At 38.2% G+C, this 19,703-nt stretch overlaps 1 long non-coding RNA gene across 1 annotated transcript; it reads left to right on the forward strand.

The window, feature by feature from the left end:
* Window positions 1-10,812: 10,812 nt before the first annotated feature.
* Window positions 10,813-17,827, forward strand: LOC125312749. Its single transcript, XR_007196795.1, has 3 exons — window positions 10,813-10,823; window positions 12,209-12,211; window positions 17,744-17,827. It is a non-coding gene; the product is annotated as an uncharacterized LOC125312749 (long non-coding RNA).
* The last annotated feature ends 1,876 nt before the right edge of the window (window positions 17,828-19,703 follow it).

Here is a 19,703-nt window from a genome sequence, read left to right on the forward strand (position 1 = left end):
GGGGCATTTTCATTGGCGGGAGAGAGGAAGAAATTTTCTCCTCACTTGAAAGTTTTTTTCTTTAAGCTAAAGAAACTTGTGGGTCGCAACTGCACCAAATAGTCGGTGGAATGGAACTTTCAGACGTTTGTATAATTTCAAAAATTGCTAAACTCGTGGTTGTTAGATGATTTTTGCAATTCGACATTTTGGGATATTCAAAAAATTATTCATCTCGAGTTCAGTCAACTTTAATGTTATGAGAGCAGGATCATATGCAGGGAATTGTTTAATGTTAAGTTCCGCTTGACATTGATGTTTCGTGGTTTCTGGGACCTGTCCATTTTACCTAACCAGCTTTTAATAAGGGGATTTAATATTACTGCGCATATGGCTTAATTGGTTTAAGAAGTTCGGAAACTTAATCTTGCTTGGTTGGTCACCGACATTGCCAATGTCATACATATACTCACGAAGCTTATTGCTTAACTGAAAAATTTGAATTGTTATAAGAAGGAAAAGAAGAGGATATATTTTCACGTCATTGCTTAATTGGTGGGTTACGAGTTATACACGCATTTCTCTATTTTGCAGTTTGGTGCGCTCGGTTCTGAAACGACATCCTTAGCCCGTTATTAATGTTGTTTCAGCTGCTAAATAAATGAAGAGGTAATTCAATAAGAGAAAGGGGAGAGTCCGCAAAAGCAAGAAAAATAAGAAAGGGGAGGAGACAACGGAGGAAGGAGGGGCCGCCGGTTCATGCAAGCCGTAGACATCTGGACACGCCGAATTGTCTTCATTTCGAAGCGCTCGGTGAGAATTCCAAGCCTTGATTCCTTCAACAGAAGAGGATATCTAAGTAACGTTGTAACTTAGTACTAAGTTGAATTCTCAGTTTCTAGGTCGAAATCGGAGGTTTATGAGCTATGAAATCATGTTTCAAAGAAGCCTTTGTGTGTTGTCAATAGGTAGAAATTTAGAAAAGTTTATTGGGGGTAGATAAAGCGAAGCGGAAAATGTAATTGTGAAATTTTTGTCTGTTTATCATTGTCTATACAGGAGCCTATTTATAGGCTTTACAGAGCAGCTATCTATAGTAACGTAATATTACAAAATCATAATCGTAATAATCTAACAAAATCAATTCTAATATTCTAACATAATCAATCTAATTATTCTAACATCCCCCTCAAACTCAAGGTGACATGGAAGAAGTCAAATGGAGTTTGGAGAAAACATCTTGAAAGCGCTCAGGTGGATGTGCCTTAGTGAATATATCAGCAATTTGATTAGCCGATGAGGTTGAGACAAGATGAATGGTACCATGAAGCACATGAGAGCATATGAAATGGTAGTCTATTTCAATATGCTTGATGCGCTCATGGAAAACGTCATTATGTGCTATTTGGATAGTACTCCAATTGTCGCAATAAAGCATTGTTCCACCGTTGTGACATACACCTATATCTTCTAGTAACCATCATAACCATAACAACTCTATTGTTGTATCGGCAAGAGCACAATATTTTGCTTCCATACTAGATCGAGCGACAATAGTCTACTTCTTGCTACGCCATGAGATAAGTGAGTTACCTAGTGTTGGTGCGTGGGACTTACAGTATGCGCCCATGCGAGCAATCACCCGCCCACTAGTAGTTATCTTCTATTTGAAACCCGATAAGTCACGTTTCTTCAAATGACGTAAAAAAAAAAAAAAAACTACTGCTCTATCTCCTCTTATTAAGTCTGTCACTTTCAAGAAGACAAAAAAGACTTACGCTCTCTCCCAACTCACTGTTGATTGGCATTCAACATGAAGGAATTTCCGAGATCGCAAAGAGGCACTTAATCTGTGACAATTAAGGTATGTCCTCATGATATATTCGCTTCGATCGTTGATTCAAGTGATCCATTGGGCATGTTTTCACAAATTGAATATATAGATAGAATGGGCTTCATATTCCGACATTGGTATCAGAGCCATGTTACTTGTTTCTTGATTGTTTTTCTAATGATTTCGTATTATTGAGTGATTTTAGCCCTATTTACGTTGTTCTTGTTCATCCATAATTTTTTATGTTCTATGAAATGAAAATTATTTCTGAATACATAGTTGGATCGGGCTCGTCAAGACGATCGTTTTGAGTGGTCGCAAGTCGTGAGGCGACGCCGGCAGCGGCTGCACGCGTGCCATGCTCCACCACGGGCAAACTCCCTCTAGGCCGCGATGTTTCGTCCTTTTTTTTGTCACTTTTAGTTCAACGGAAATTAGGTTTTAGTATACCATTAAGTTCGTATTGACGAAACGAGTGTTTAGAGGGGAGCATCGTTGCTGGAGGCCGTTGGAGTAAGCCGCACGTGCCGAGGGGGTCCGGTGCGAGTGGGCGCCACGCGCCCACGTGCGTGGCGCATGCCGAGGCCTATTATCCGATTTATCGTGTGTCCTAACCAGGTTTTAGCTTATCCCTATTCCGGTTTAAGGTAATTCTAACCATATTTTGATTTTTCCTAATCTAGGTTTGGTTTAAACAAAATCCGGTTTTGCTTTAGGTTGAATCCGACTCGTGACCTGTTGACCATTAACCGCCGATCGACCGGTGACCATTAACCGATCGTTGATTGTTGACAAAAAAAAAAAAAAAGGGTCGGTCAACCTATAGGGGCTTGTTTAATACCTGGACTTGCATGTTCTTGGTTATAATATGTTTGTAAAAACTACATGATTGATGGATTTTAGTAATCCACTTTGTTCTGCATTTGTTGCGGGAACAATGTCATCAAGACCAGGCCCCGTGACTACATGGTGGGTCGAAGTATGATAACGCCTAGAAGGCCAAGAATAGATGAGCAAAAACAAGGCATGAATGAAAAGGTTGACCGATTGGGCCATTATAGGTGGGATAATGTCCGTGACATTATAACCCATGTAAAGAGGGTCAACAGCATGCTCTAAGAGATCATATGGGAAGGACATGAAGTATCATCTATAGATGCCTTTTATGCACCGAGGAACTATATGCTTGAGGAACAGCATGAATTGCTCACTCGTGCAATAATTGAGCATGACATATACAAGAATTATGTGCTACATTTCTTGCACGAATACATGAGAATCGGGCTGGCGAAGACATCATCGCTCGGGATCAACGGATCTTTGTACTGACAATATGCGCCTTGGCGTATCAACAAAGGTTCTCAGAAGGGTTATCCGAGGGCACCGATATGGGTTCCCAATGTAATAGAACATTCCTCTATAGATCTTGAAGCATAATTTCCTTGTAGGAAGGAAATAACATGGGTCAACGTTGAAACAGGAAAAATGATCAAAATGCGTTATTACATATGAGTTTGTTCCTTTGTTAGTCTCATTTCATAGTATGTCTAGGAGATTCTTTTTAGGAATTTTTTGTTGTTGAATTAATGTTTTTTGAGAATATTATGTTTGTTGGAATATGGAATATGATTATTCAATGCAATATCTTCTCTACATATATATATATATATATATATATATATTATATTTTTGTGTGGGAGTGTTCATGAGTTTTAGTATCTTTACATGAACACAAATGGAATAATTGTATTGATGTTAGTTTCGGATTAGAATTCCTATGAGATGATGAGAACTTAGTGAACTGTCGATTCTATGGTATATTGTGAGATTGTATGTTAATACAATTAAAATGCATAAATATGTTGCATTTGTTGCATTCAAATAGACTTAACGATTCGTGAAAAATGTCTAAATTACCTCATATTCAGATACAATGGCAACGACTTCAAAGAACATTGTGGCTAAGCTCAATAAGGGTGAGAAGTTGAACGGTGAAAATTATGAGATCCGGAATATGAAAATTCAGTATGTGCTGGAAGAGCTAGAGGCACTGGAAGCTTTTAACTTGATCATGATTGAGCCAGAGGATGGAACTACTGCACAACACAGGAGAGATAAGGAAGCATTCGCTATTTGGAAGAAAAAGAACTCAACTACTCGCATTACGTTGTTGAGCAGCATGGACAATGATATCATACGAGAGTTCGGGCAGTATGATAATACGAAAGATATGTGGGATGCTTTAAAGGTTAGATTTAGGCGGACTTACGCCACTAAGCCGAGGCAGCTTACAATCAGATTCGACACATATAAGATGCCACATAGGCATAATATGAAGCAGCATTTGAGAAAAATGTCGAACATGATTAGTGAGCTGAAGAATGCTGGTCACACATTATCTGATGAACAACAAGTGCATGCAGTGATCAATTATTTGCCCTATAGCTGGGAGCACATGAAAGTTAACCTAACTCACAATGAAAATGTCAAGACCTTCGAGGATGCTATGTGCCACTTGGAGCTAGAGGAGGACCGCCTTCCGGCGGCTAAGACACAATCTGATGTATATTTTGCTAGCTTTAGCTCACATGGAGCTTCGGGCTCCAAGCGCAAGTATCCTGGCAGGTTCATAAAGAAGACAGGTAAAGGAGCGGAACCATCTAGTAAGAAACCGAAGTTTGAGAAATATGGAAAAGGGAAGCGTCTCGTGAAGAAAAACATTTCAAGGATGAAATGTTACAACCGTGGCAAGAAAGGTCACTTTGCTCGCGATCGTGGCAAGCCGAAGAAGGTAAAAACTCTTTATACACTTAAAAGTGTTAGTTTTGCATCAAGTTCTGCATTTTTAACTGAATCTTATCCTTTGTGGACTATAGACTCGGATGCCACACACCATGTAGCCAGAGATAGAAGTACTTTTGTGAAATTTCAATGAATTCCAAGTGGAGTGAGATGGATCTATGTAGGAAATAATTCTAAAGTGGAAGTTAAAGGAATTGGCACCTGCCAACTCATCATGCGTGGTGGACACACTTTATTCTTGCATGATATCTTTTAAGCTCTAGAGATTTATCAAAATCTTGTCTATGTGTTAGTGTTAGTCAAACTTGGTTTTAGTATGAATTTCCATAACAATGGTGTGGATTTATTGTTAGGTACAACTTTTTATGGTTCAAGTTATTTTGTAGATGACTTTATTGTGTTGGATGTGGAAAATACTAATGTAAGTGTTTGTTATTCCCTATTGTATCTTCCAATTCTAGTGAAAATGATGTGAATATTTGGCATGCTAGGCTTGGTCATATTGGATAATATAGAATGAATAGATTAGTCAAAGATGGCTTATTATGCAATATTGAAAAAGTCGATTTGCCTGTTTGTGAATATTACCTAGCTAGGAAAACTACGCGAAAGCCATTTGGAAAGGGCACAAAAGCTGAATTTCCTTTGCAACTAATCCATACGGACATCCGTGGTCCAATGAATGTGAAAGCAATGCACGGTTCCATTTATTTTATCACATTTATTGACGATTATACTCGATTTGGCTATGTCTATTTGATTTCTCATAAATCAGAAGCATTGAGTTGCTTTAAGAAATTTTTGACCTTAGTGGAAAATTAGTTAGACAAGAAAATAAAAGCTTTGAGATCCGATCGATGTAGAGAGTATATGTCCGATTAGTTCATAGATTTATGTGATGAAAAGGGAATAGATAAACAATTATCAATCTCATATACTCCTCAATAAAATGAAGTAGCTAAGAGAAGAAACATAACATTACTTGAAATGGTTAAGTCCATGATGGCATAAGCTAATTTATCAACCGCCTTTTGGGGCGATATTTTATTGATTGTTGCCTATGTGCTTAACCGTGTGCCTATGGACAGGTCAAAAACCTGATTTGAGCTTTCTTAAACCTTAGAGTTGTGCTGCCTATACTCATGAGTCCACTCATAATATGAAAAATTGGGACCAAAATGCAAAAAGAGTATCTTCATAAGATATTCAAAACACTTAAAAAGGTATGTGTTCATAGGGGAGCAAGAAAGCGAAAGTGTGACTAAATTTGAATCAAGAGATGTCACATTCATAGAGAAAGAATTTTTGAAAAAAGGCGAAATAGGTGAAGACTATTCCCTATTTGACACCTTAGATCGGGATAATGGGATAGTTGGATATAATGATCCAAGTGGGAGCAATGTGAGAAGTGGGGAGTTGAGTACGAACCGGTCTCAATTGCTACCACTTGATGAAACGATACCATTATTTATTCCGAGTGGGAGCATAATGGAGAATGAAGTAGCTAGGGTACAATCTTCTCTATGATGAACTCGCCGCAAAAGCATTCCCCATCGACACTTTGAAATTGAAGGGGAAACTTTCATGATAGCTCCACTAGAAGAGGATGAGCCAAAGAATGTAAATGAGGCTCTAACTCGTCCCGATAAGGAAAAACGGATGGATGCGATAAAAGAGAAAATGAAGTCAATTGAGTCAAATCAAGTTTGGGATTTGGTTGATCTCCCAAAAGGACGTAAGACCATTGGGAACAAATGAGTCCTCAAAATAAAGCGTAAGGCTGATAGCTCAATTGAGAGGTATAAGGCTCGCCTTATTGCGAAAGGATACAACCAACATGAGGGAATTAATTATGAGGAAACTTTTTCCCCTGTGGTTAGATTTACTTGAGTTCGCATTATCTTGGCAATAGTAGCCAGTTTGGATCTAGGTTACATCAAATGGATATAAAGACTGTTTTTCTCAATGGAAAATTAGAAGAGGAAATTTATATGGAGCAACCTATTGGTTTTGTTCCCAAAGGCTAGGAACAAAAAGTATGTCGACTTCTGAGATCGATATACGGCTTTAAGTAGTCTTCAAGACAATGGTATATACTCTTCCATAATGCCATAGTGGCATACGATTTTAACATGATTAATGATTAATGAAAATAATTATGTATAAATCAAAAGATCCAAAGATCATTTTGTAATTTTATCATTATATGTTGATGATATACTAATTGTCGGAAGCAATTTGGAGCTTGTCAAGACAGTCAAAATTTGGCTATCTTCTAAATTTGAAATGGAAGATATGGGTGTAGCTACATACATTCTTGGAATTAAGATTTCGAGAGAACGTTCGAAAAAGTTGTTGTCTTCACAAGAGACGTATATTAATAAAGTTCTTGAACGATTTCGTATGCAAGATTGTAAACCCATTGATACTCCTATTGCAAAAGGTGAAGGATTGAGCCATAGAATGTATCTTAAAACTCCACATAAGCAAGAACAAATGAAAAATGTTCCATATGCCAGTCTTGTTGGAAGTCTCATGTACGCTATGATGTGTACTAGACCGATATTTGTTATGCAATCGAACCGGTGAGTAGATACCAATCCAATTCAGGTTAAGCACATTGGACTACGGTTAAGAAAATCCTGAGGTATCTAAAAGAAACCGTTGATTACTTGCTAACATATCAAAGAAGCAATCTGAACCATGAGGGCTATACTGATGCTAACCGGGGCGGAGATTTGGATGAGAGGAAATCCACTTTCGGAAATGTATTCTTACTGAATAATGGTGCCATATCATGGAGCACTAAGAAACAACGGTGTATAACCTTTTCCATCATGGAAATCAAGTTTGTAGTATTATCGGTGGCAGCATAAGAAGGTGTTTAACTTAGAAGATTTTTAGATAATTTGGGTGTTACTAGAGATGCTGCAAATCCTATAAAGGTTTATTGTGATAGTCGAGCAGCAATAGCTTACACTAAGGATCCTAAGTTCCACAAGAAGACCAAATACATAGACATTAAGTATAACTATGTCAAGGATATGGTAGCACGAAAGGACGTGAACCTACTATATATATCAACACATAGAATGTTAGTAGATCCTATGACAAAGCCGATTCCTAGAGATATTTTCATAAGTCATGTAAAGACTCTAGGATTGCGCAGAGGTTGAAGTATTAAATATATGTATTTTCCCTAAATGTTTATAGTTGATGATGTTGTTTATCAATATAGATGTCTTTAAGTCGATTTGATATTTATGCATGTTAATGCTTGGTGCATTATATTGAGAAGGTATATCGGACAGATGTGAGATTAGCCCACTCACACCGGTAATCGCCTTTATTTACTGCGTGTTGAATAGAGATGAAGCAATTTTAAGCATATTTTCTAGGAGATAATTGAGAGCTCAAGCTTAAAATACTTAAGTCGCCTTAATAGAATGTTAAGATGAGAACTTATCACTCCTAAAGTTTGAAAGTGAAATAACCCACATACTGCACTTTATTTGTCTTTAATGCTAGATAGGAGCTCTGATGGAAATTCTTGGCTAGAGTTGTTACGTGAACTCGAGTTAGACATTGAGTGTGTCTAAATTATCATCTGTACGGTATTAAAATAGAAAGACATACGCTCTATAGGGAAGGAGAAAATACCGTAATACTTATTTCATATTACATATGCATGAATCAACCATTGAAAGTAGCCAAAAGTTTAGATCTCAACTTTTCTATGAGACTCTCGAGGATAAGAATTCATCATTTTCGTACCCTCATGACTCATTGTTATTCTCGTGATTTCTTTTTAGTGTTCGCTATCTTAGAGTGTTGCCTATCGTCATGAAATTGATTCAATCTAAAGGGACACTTCTAGAAAAGCGAGCTGAACCGAGATTGAGAGGTCTAATGGAGGAGGAAGATTGATTTAGAGTTTTTAAGTTATATTATGGATTATATTCACGGATCGGTCAATTATGATTATTTAGTGTGATCATAACTGTGAATATAACATATCATACTTAAATAAGATCAAGAGAGAGGAATATGTATGTGATTGATCGATCTATGGTACAACATACGAAAATCTATTTTTGAATATGTCCATTTTGAGTTGCCATATACTCCCAACGGATGTATAACAACGAGCTCTCGGCGTATGCTGATCGTATGAGTTATTTGTCAATATGAACTTTGCGAAGATAATTTTTTTTTTTGTTTGGTCCTCTATGGATGAGTGAGAGTTGTTGGTCCTTCGTGGGCATGTGGGAACTATTTGCCCTACATGGGCAAGTGGGAGATGTTGGTGTGTGGGACTTTCGGTGTGCACCCATGCGGGCAATCACCCGCACACTAGCGATTATCTGCTATTTGAAACGTGATAAGTCACGTATCTTCAAATGATGTAAAAAAAAACTACCACTCCATCTCCTCCTATTTAATCTGTCACTTTCAAGAAGACAAACATGACGTACGCTCTCTCCCAACTCACTGTTGATCGGCATTCAACACGAAGGAATTTCCAAGATCACAAAGAGGCACTTAACCTATAACAATTAAGATATGTCCTTGTGATATACCCGCTTCGATCAATGATTCAAGTGATTTATTGGGCATGTTTCTGCGAATTGAATATGTAGATAGAATGGGCTTCGTATTCCGATACCTAGAAAGAAGCAAGAGCCAATAGTGGAGCGATGATCAAGAGGGTCTCCTACCTAGTCAGCATCAGAATAAGCCTTCAACTCCAAGGTAGATTGAGCAGAAAAGTGAAGACCATGAAATAAGGTGCCATTGACATAGCCAAGCACTCAAAGAACAGCAGCAAAATGAGTAGTTCGAGGTGCAATCATGAGCTAACCGACAATAAGAACAGCATAAGAGATATTAGAACGGGTGGCAGTGAGATATACAAGATTTCAACCAGCTGCCGATAAAGAGTAGGATTGGGAAGAAGAGTCCCATCTTTGTCATTAAATGTGGCATTAGTCGTAATAGGAGTTGTAGCAATCTTGTTATCGGTAAGTCCCACTCGAGAAAGAAGATCGGTGGCATCTCTAGCTTGAGAAAAATAATACCCTGAAAAATTGAAAGTAACCTCCAAGCCTAAAAAATAACCAAGTTTACCAAGATCTTTCATTTCAAATTGCCGATCGAGATACTGTTGAAGTATTGTAATGTCAGTATGATCATCGCCAGTGATAACCATGTCATCTACATATAAATTGAGCAGAATATACCCACGATATGTTCATTGAACAAAGAGAGCATTATCATAAGGGCTGGATTAAATTCAAGGCATTCCATAGTGGGACTGAACTTAGAATAACATGCACGAGGAGCCTGTTTCTATCCATATAATGCTTGACATAATCGACATACTTTGTCAGAAATAGTATATCCAAGAGAAGGCTCCATATATACTTCCTAAAAAAGATCGTCATTGAGAAAAACATTTTTAACATCCATATAGAACATGGACCATTGCTTGATAGAGGCACCGGCAATAAGACTTCAAACGGACGTAAAAGGTGCAACTAGAGCAAAAGTCCCATCATAATCAATCCCACATTCCCGAGTAAATCATTTTGCTACTAATCGAGCTTTGTAACGCTCCATAGTACCATCTACCTTAGTTTTGATCTTATACACCCATTTACAACCTATAGCAGACTTTTCAGTAGGCAATCAACTAAATCCCAAGTATGAGATTTATCTAACGCTTGCAACTCATCCACCATTAATTGTTGCTAAAGAGGATTAGTACGAGCTTCTCTATATATGTGAGACTCGTGAAATGAGGCTATAGTGGAATAATAATGAAATCCACGAAATCGAACAAAAGGTTAACTTACGTGGGGGAAAAGTACACTAAAAGTGCCATAACTTGTGTACGACATTCACTTGAGTGCCATAACTTTCAAAACGTTCACTTAAGTGCCATAACTTTCAAAAATCATTCATTTGAGTGTTACGTCGGAGCAAAATCGTTCACTTGAGTGCTATAGTAACTTTTTCGACGTGACATGTCGGCTTTCCGCCGAGCTACAGTAACTTTTCTGGCGTGCCACGCCGGTTTTTCTACTGTCACGTCAGCTTTTCCCGTTGCCACGTCAACATGGTACTCAAGTGAACGATTTTGAAAGTTATAGCACTTAAGTGAACATTTTGAAAGTTATTGCACTCAAGTGAACGCCGTACAAAAGTTGTGGCACTTCTAGTGTACTTTTCCCCTTACGTAGGTAGAATGACGAATAAGAGAAGAAGGTAGCACTAAGGATGAAGAGCGGATGGTGCAGAAATGTCAAGAGCTACTAAAATGGGATCGCTTAATGTACCTGCATCAAGATTAGAAGAAGACAATTCTGAAGAGGAAGATGCAAGTTTGTCATCTTCTGTAAATAGTTCCACCGAAGGATTGGTGAAAAAGTGAATGGTGGGAGATAACTCAAAGGAATAAAGAGATGAGAACATTTTGTATTCCCAAAAAGTAACATGACGGGAAACACGTAGACCATTAGAGACTGGATCCCAACATCTATACCCTTTGTGCTCAATACCATACCCAATAAAGCAACATAAGCGAGTACGATGTTCTAACTTCATGAGTTCTTTATGAAGTAAATGCACAAAACAAGCACCGCCAAAAACTCAAAGAAGACTATAAATAGGAGTACTACCATACAAGTGTTCATAAGGAGATAAGTTACTTACAGTAGGTGACATAATACAATTAATAGTGTATACATCGGTATGACAAGCTTCTCCCTAAAACTGTTCGGGACAAGAAGCTGAGATAAGCAAAGTACATACTATATCTAAGATATGCCTATGCTTATGCTCTGCTCGACCATTTTGTTGAAAAGTTTCTGGACAAAAACAATGGAAACAATTTGAAGAAACTCAGTATCTCTATACTCCATGGCATTATCGGAACGAAAAACCTTAATTTCTTGAGAAAACTATGTTTTGATCATGGCAACAAAATTATGATAGATATGAATAAGTTCGGAGCGATTTTTTATAAGATAAAGTCATGCGTAACGAGAGTGATCATCAACAAAAATCACAGAATAACGAGATCCTCCCATAGTTGGAGTAGAAGATGGCCCCCAAATATCAAAGTGAATAAGATCAAATAGAACATGAGAGAGAGAATTACTAAGATCAAACAACAAAGCATGATGTTTTCCCAACTTACAAGATAAGCAATCAAAATTTCTGTCATCAACGGAACCTAAATGACCACTAGAAATTAAAGGACTCAATATAGAAAAGGAAATTTGACCCAAACGGGAATGCCAAGTTTAATATGAAACTATAGCAACACAAGGAACAAAAGAATTCGGAAACCGTAGGGAAACAAGCTCAAACAGATGTCCCACTTTACGGCTTGTCCCATCCATGGATTCCGCACATGACAACCATTTGAAGAGAAATGAATGTCAAAACAAAGTTCACATAGTTGTCCCATAGATATCAAGTTTAAGGAGAGTTTGGGAATTAAGAATGTGTCAGGTAAGGATAATTTGGACATTAAAACATTCACTATATGACTAACTATCATCTGTGAGTTATCATTTGTATGAATAGTGGGTACCCGTGAAGTGAATGTTTCTTACTTGAAGACATTAGAATTTGAAGTCATGTGATTACAACATGCGGAATCAAAGAACCAAGAATTAGGAGTATCTAGAGTAACCTACATATCAGAAGTGTTAGGAACATAAAAGCGAGAAGTGCCAGATTCTTGAAGAATAAATCGAAGATCCTGTAAAGATAAAGTAACGGATAAATCTTTGTTGGAACCCTCAATGATAGCAACAGTGGATTGACATACGTGTTGAGATGGACCTCTATATCGTGATCGGTTATTTATCATTGTAGGTTGCTTAGGCTGTCGTCAATAACGGTTGGATGCAAGATGACCGGATTGTTTTGTCAAAACGATGGAAACAATTCGAAGAAACTTAGTATCTCCATACTCCATGGCATTATCAGCACGAAAAACTTTGATTTCTTGAGAAAATTGTGTTTTGATCATGGAAGCAAAATTACAATAGATATGAGGAAGTTCAGAGCGATTTTTTATAAGATAAAGCCATGTGCAATGAGAGTGATCATCAACAAAAATCATAAAATAACGAGATCCTCCCATAGTTGGAGTAGGAGATGGCCCCCAAATATCAGAGTGAATAAGATCAAATAGGGCATGAGAGACAGAATCACTAAATCAAACGGCAAAGCATGATGTTTTTCCAACTTACAAGATAAGCAATCGAAATTTTCATTGTTAATTGAACCTAAATGACCACCGGAAATTAAAGGACTCAATCTAGAAAAGGAAGTTTGACCCAAACGAGAATATCAAGTATCAGATGAAATTGTTGCAAGACAAGGAACAAAAGAGTTTGGAAACCGCAAGGAAACAAGCTCAAATATATGTCCCACTTTACGGCATGTCCCATCCATAGATCCTACACACAACAACCATTTGAAGAGAAATGAATGTCAAAACAAAGTTCACATAGTTGTCCCACAGATATCAAGTTTAAGGAGAGTTTGGGAACTAAGAAAGTCGGGTAAGGATAATTTGAACGTTAAAACGTTCCTTGTATGACTAACTATCATCCGTGAGTTATTAGCTGTATGAATAGTGGGTACTTGTGAAGCGAATGTTTTTTACTTGAAAACATTGGAATTTGAAGTCATGTGATTACAACAAGCGTAATCAAAGAACCAAGAATTAAGAGTATCCGGAGTAACCTAAGTAGCAGAAGTACTAGGAACAGAGGAGCGAGAAGTGCTAGATTCTTGAAGAATAAACGAAGATCCTCTAACGATAAAGTGACAGATGAATCTTTGTTGGAACTCTCAATGATAGCAACAGTGGATTGACGTACGTGTTGAGATGGACCTCTATACCATGATCGATTGTTTGTCAATGTAGGTTGCTTAAGCCGTTGTTAATAATAATTGGATGAAAGATGACCGGATCGATGACAATGCGTATAACAATATTTGCACGAGGATGAAGAACCTGGAGTGGCAAGCAATATGTCTGTGGATGAAGGAAAAGAACGTTGCGCCTTCAAGCAGCAAGGTTAGTCTCCTCGGACAACAACTCTAAGACAACTACCTCAAGATGAGGTAATGGGTCTCAATGTAAAAGGGAAGCTTGCACATGTTCAAATTCATCATTAATTGCCACAAAAAATTGCATAACATGCATGCGATCGCGATATGAAGAAAACTTACGAGCATCGGTTTTTGCATCCCATTATGGTTCAAATAATGCTAATTGATCCCAGATAGCATGCATGGAGGATAAGAAATCATTGATCAACCGATCTGTCTCCTAACGTATGCGATGTAGTTTCCCTAACAACCGATATTAATGAGCAATATCCGAGGTAGAATATCGGCTAGCAAATAGATCATATGCTTCTTTTGCTATATTAAGACAACCAAACCGAAGTCCGATAGGGGGAATCGAATTTTTTCGAAACCACGTAAGAATTTGATGATTCTTGCTATCCCAATCCTCCAAGAGTTCATTGATTTTCTCATCTCTTTCACCAGCATTACGAGGAGGTTCACGAATATTACCGGTGACATAATGCCAAAGTCGGCATCCTCTCGTAAAACCGGATATTTCTTGAGCCCATAAAATGTAATTAGATCCATTCAAACTAGTCTAGATAGGAATTGTGACTTTCAATTTCTCCATGATATCAAAACCCAGTAGATCTTTATGAAATTCTAAGAAAACTAATACTTGTAAAGCTGATATGAAGAATATAAGGCTAGAAATGGGTTCGTAACCTCTAAATACTTCGAGAACCGATCTAAAAACACCAAGAACCGGTCTAAAATGGGTCAAATCGGTCAGAAAAGTGAGTGAACCGATCCGGTTAACGCCGGTCAACGTCGGGTCAATGCCGATTAGTGCTCTCAATGATGTGGCATACACATGGCAGATAGGTAGTGCGGACATCACTTTCTAACGTGTTGCAAACGTGGCTTAGCTACTAATCACATGTTGGGCCCGCTGGTGAGTGAATCTCACTCACAAGAGTTGTTTCCTGCGCGTAGCTCGTCGGACAGTAGCAACATTTGGCTCATTGGACTCATACGGTGATGAGGAACCCGATGGTGGTATTTTATGAAAAAAAAAAAATAACTAGATTAAGGTGTCATACAAGAACTTACAAGCGACGGATGAGTTTAGACAAGTTCGAGATAGCGGGGCGTAGAGGTGCGTGGGATCGCTTTTGGCAACCGCTCTGGACCACTATGGTCGGGTCGTAGCAGACATTCGTTAGGAATTGACGTTCGGAGACGATTGGCTCTACTACCAAGAGAAATCAAAGTGAAAAATGCGATTGTGAAATTTCTGTCCTTTTATTATTATCTATACGGGAGCCTATTTATAGGCTTTAAGAGCAACTATATATGAAATATTACAATATCAATTACAATCGATTCTGATTACGATTCACGGAATCGTAATTGTAATATATCTAACAAAATCAATCCTAATATTCTAACATAATCAATCTAATTATTCTAACAGGGGCTACGGTTTGGTTGGGGTGAAATACTGAAATTTGTTGTGCGCAGTTGGAACCATATTCGAACTACTATGTTTGGCATCAATATTCGCCCGTCTCTAGCCATTGGGTCGAAGGTGAGTTCGCATTTTAGTTAATATTGAGTTAGCTTTCCAGTGATTATGGACCCACTTGAAATAAGCAATAGTAAAGTTCGGGATAAGAACACTGAAAATGCCAAATATTTCATATAGTGCCCACTTTAGTGATCGTAAAAATCTTACGATGGGCCATTGGAATTCCCACCGAACTCAAGGCTCAAAAGATACAAAACCTAGAGTTGAGGGAAAGAAACCCCAAGTAAGATAAATCTGAGATCAAAAACTTCGGTCGAGCCAAAGGGGATATGGCCGGACTCATTAAGGTCGGAGCACTTATCGATTCAATTTGAACGGAATTCATAGTTGGGCCTACGATTTATTCAATATGAACATGCTATTCCTAAACAAAAATATATGTAGTATCTAAATGTAGAGTAACGCAGTAACCAATGTAAATACGAGACCGTGCAAAATTCATATTGTCGTGTAGGGGGCAAATTCCATCCCTACCTAAATTTACCGAGAACTTGATATCCTATTGCGATATTACAATGGCCTAAGAACATTCATTTTTAGACTATTCCAATGGGTACCATGATGATGCGTCCAAGGCTTTACGGTTTTCATGTCGACATTAGGACATTAGGACGGCCTAAGAACATGCATTTTTTGACTTTTCAAATGGATAGCATAACTACATATCTTCTAGATAGAGATTATGATATCTTAACATGCATTTATATTGGAAAATGTTCACAAGGGAGTCAAGACTTACTCGGTGAGTTTTGGTATTTACACAAATAAAAAAACATGTGGAAAGAAATAGATTAATGTGACAACCGAACTCCTTTTGGGGGAATTTTAGGTGTGAAAAGACGAGGGAGAGACTAACCATGTGCTGATTGGAGAAAATGTCTATTTATAGTGGGTGCACATCATCTCAAGGTATGCGGGCCTCAAATCAAGGGTACACAACTCGTCTCGGGTGCACACACCTCAAGTTGAGGTTCGCTAGCTCATATTTTTCCATTCGATGTTCGATTCGCATGATTTTCATGGCATTAGATCACTACCAATCAAGAACTTCCGAACGAGCTCATATATTGCGAGGTGAAATTGCGAAATCACCGCCCAATGTCTAAGGCTTGGATCTATAAATCAAGTATCATTTCGATAGCTTATCATTCTAAAAATATCATCATTGTCATAATTTAAAAGTCCGAGAAATTTTGTTTTGATTACGAGATTCTGGGTATAATTTTGGGATCTAGTACTTTTTTCAACTATTGGAAGGTATGACCGAAATTTAATTGGCAATTACTGTCCCATCCGATATCCGATCAACCCGATTTTTGTTGTGTTGAATGCTTACGGTTTCTAGTTTTGGAATGTCCAATCAAGATGGGGGATTCACAAACTCATGACAGCATGAAAAACGGACGACTATGCCCGAAGGGTAAGAAATTTATTGTTGAGCTCCGATAATAACGTGAGTATAAAAAGAAAAGAACTCATTTTGATGAGGAGAAGCTATTTTTGAGATTTAAATTGTGTTTTAAACCTAGACTTGTTAAATTGGTGGGTCGGGTCCAAAATGGTCTAACCCATATTGATCTATTCAACCTTTTTTTACATTTTTCCATGTAATACAAATCTAGCGATTCATACTTGACCTCGCTCGTCCATCCCACGGCTACCGATAGCGGGGGCCAACAGTGGGCGAATGGCAGTTGGACTTTTAATTTGTTATGTAAAAGAAAGAAAGATACAAATTAAAAATTAAAAATTCAATAAAATCAGAAATTTAAAATATACATAAATTATTAGGCACATAAATATGTTGACTCAACTAATCATCTTTATAAACTAAATAGGTTGTAAATGAGTTTGTCTTTAAATCTATTTAAAACTCACATATAATTAAGTTTACAACTCAAACAATTAACAATCCCTTTATTAAAACTTAACTAATCCATATTTGACTCATCTCATTGAATATGTGTTAAAATATGGATTCTCAACCCATTTTGACACCTCGATCGGACCTTATATTGCCGGTCAAATCTTCAATCAAATCTCTATCAATGACAGGTTGGATGATATATTTGAAAATGGGGATGAATTTGAGTTGCCTACATAATATCCGAGTTAATTTCTATGGGTTTAGCTTTCAATTTAGGAACTCTAACAGTCATGAAAATCTATCTTTCGGAAGGCCTAGTTGGCACAATTTTACCTAATTGCAAGACCTATGCTTAGCTAACACCATTCCTTCTATAATTTTCAAGACTTAGCAAAATCTAATTGAGGTGATTGTAAAATCTCAGTTGAGCTTTTGCATAGTTCAAATATGAATCTCGGCACACTTAAATGAACTCATTAAAGTTTGGTCATCATCAAAATTACATAAGGATGTTTTTCCGACAAGTTGCAATCGTTGCAAAATTGAAAACACAGTGGGAATCCTCGAAGAGGGAAAATTCCAAATAAGGGTTTGAAGTGTTTTCATTTTCTCAAATAAGGGCCTAGTGGATCTTGTTTCCAATAAAGGTTTGAAGTGCCCTTATTGTTTCGGAGAATGGCCAAGCCGAAGGATATTTTTGCCATTTATTTTTTCCTTTTTCTATTTTCCTTTCCTTTTCTTTTTCATTGTTCTTTGTCTTTTTCCTCTATCCTCCCCTAGCCATTGCCTGCCTAAACCAAAATAAATTGTTCTACCACCTCTTTCACATCTTGCCCCGCCTCGACATCTCCACTTGTAACATCCCACGGCGCCACCCCGCTTACGAGCTCTACTTTAATGTGATATTATACCTATAGAGGGCGCATGTGGAAGCTTAATTAACTAAAAACCATCGAGCGGCCATACCTAACACACAAGCGCATGACAAAACAGAGGCATGCACAACGCCTAAAGGGTATGGCCTTTCATAGGGTCTCTCTAACCTACATCACACCGCCAAACACAAAAATACTAATTTTACATTATAGATAACTATTAAATTACATCTATCTTTAGTCAAACAACCACCTAAATACATTGGGAGGATTCGAATGGGCAATGTCTACTCCTTTGTAACTATCCGGATCTTCATTGGCATGCTCCGACACTATCACCGTCATCCGAGGCCACTTGAACCTAGGTATCCGAAAAAGAGAGGACAAGTACGGAGTGAACTATAAGCTCAGCAAGTACAATGTCTAGCCGAACAACTAAACTACCCAATTCACCTTTCATTCGGACGAAATTCAAACAATTAGCCAACGCTAAGGCACACAACAATAACCACAACAAAGCACACATGTAAACGCTACGATTAGTTAGAATTAGTGCACAATTTCCTTCTAGGGCTCATGGCTAAACAACACTTACACACTTCCATGTCAATTCACTCCATTCCGGTGATAATTTTGATTATCAGTCCTCAACTCCTTACTACCCATGGTCAAGGGATCGTGAGTTAACCAATAGCTTTACTAGACGAACCACAAGCTCCATGGAATATTCCTTACAAAACCAAGGCCAACAACCATGTATGGTTCCACTCCCAAAATTCCGTCAACTCGATGACATTCAAAGCAATCGATCTATGAATTCTAGCTACCCAAGACCCGAGGAGGTTGACTTAAGCAACAGATCGCCCATACAAAGGTGTTTTCTCCTCCATGCTGGCCAATTTCACTTGTGGCATACCCATTTTCAAGACAACAAGTATCGCCAAAACAACAACCATCGGATAGTCTAGGAGTTAGGATATAAGTAATACTTGCCTCAAATTAAAGCTCAGAGTAAATGGAGTCAAATTACGCTAAAAACAAGCCGTGATTCCTCCTTATTTCCTCTTGCCGGACGCATCCCCGAGATCAATCAATGGAGATACATGACAAGCGGTTCAAGGGCAAGATGATGAGCTGCTCGGGGCTATTGTCGTCGAACGATGAGAGCTCGAGCGGCGTCGGGCGGAGGAGAGGAGCGGCATTGGGTGAAGCTGGTGAAAGATCGAGAGGGAAGAGAGAATTGAGAGAGATGAGGGGTTGTCCACGAGAAGGAGGGGGAGAAAAAATGAGAAGAGGAGAGAGCGAGGGTATCCCCTTTTATAGCGGAGTTTAAGACGATGGAAGAGAGGGAGTTGGTTGGGGCCTTGGCGCCTCAATCTTGAACTAAGGTTTCGCACGAACCGTTTTATCGAGGTCCAAAACAACTTCGGATACCTAACGGTCCCTCATTCAAACTTTGATCGCGCTCACCCCTACACTTAAATCCCGTAGTCCGCCGCCCAACTAATTAAACCCCAAATCACAATTACCTATACTCTAAGCCTGACAATGACCAATCCGCTCGTAAGTCAAATTGGGCAAAATTTAGGTCTCCACAATTCTTCTCTTCTTAAGAAATTTCGTCCTCGGAATTTCAATCCTTATCCCCGCTCACTA

Source organism: Rhodamnia argentea, chromosome 10 (assembly GCF_020921035.1).
Source record: "Rhodamnia argentea isolate NSW1041297 chromosome 10, ASM2092103v1, whole genome shotgun sequence".
Taxonomy (NCBI): Eukaryota; Viridiplantae; Streptophyta; class Magnoliopsida; order Myrtales; family Myrtaceae; genus Rhodamnia; species Rhodamnia argentea.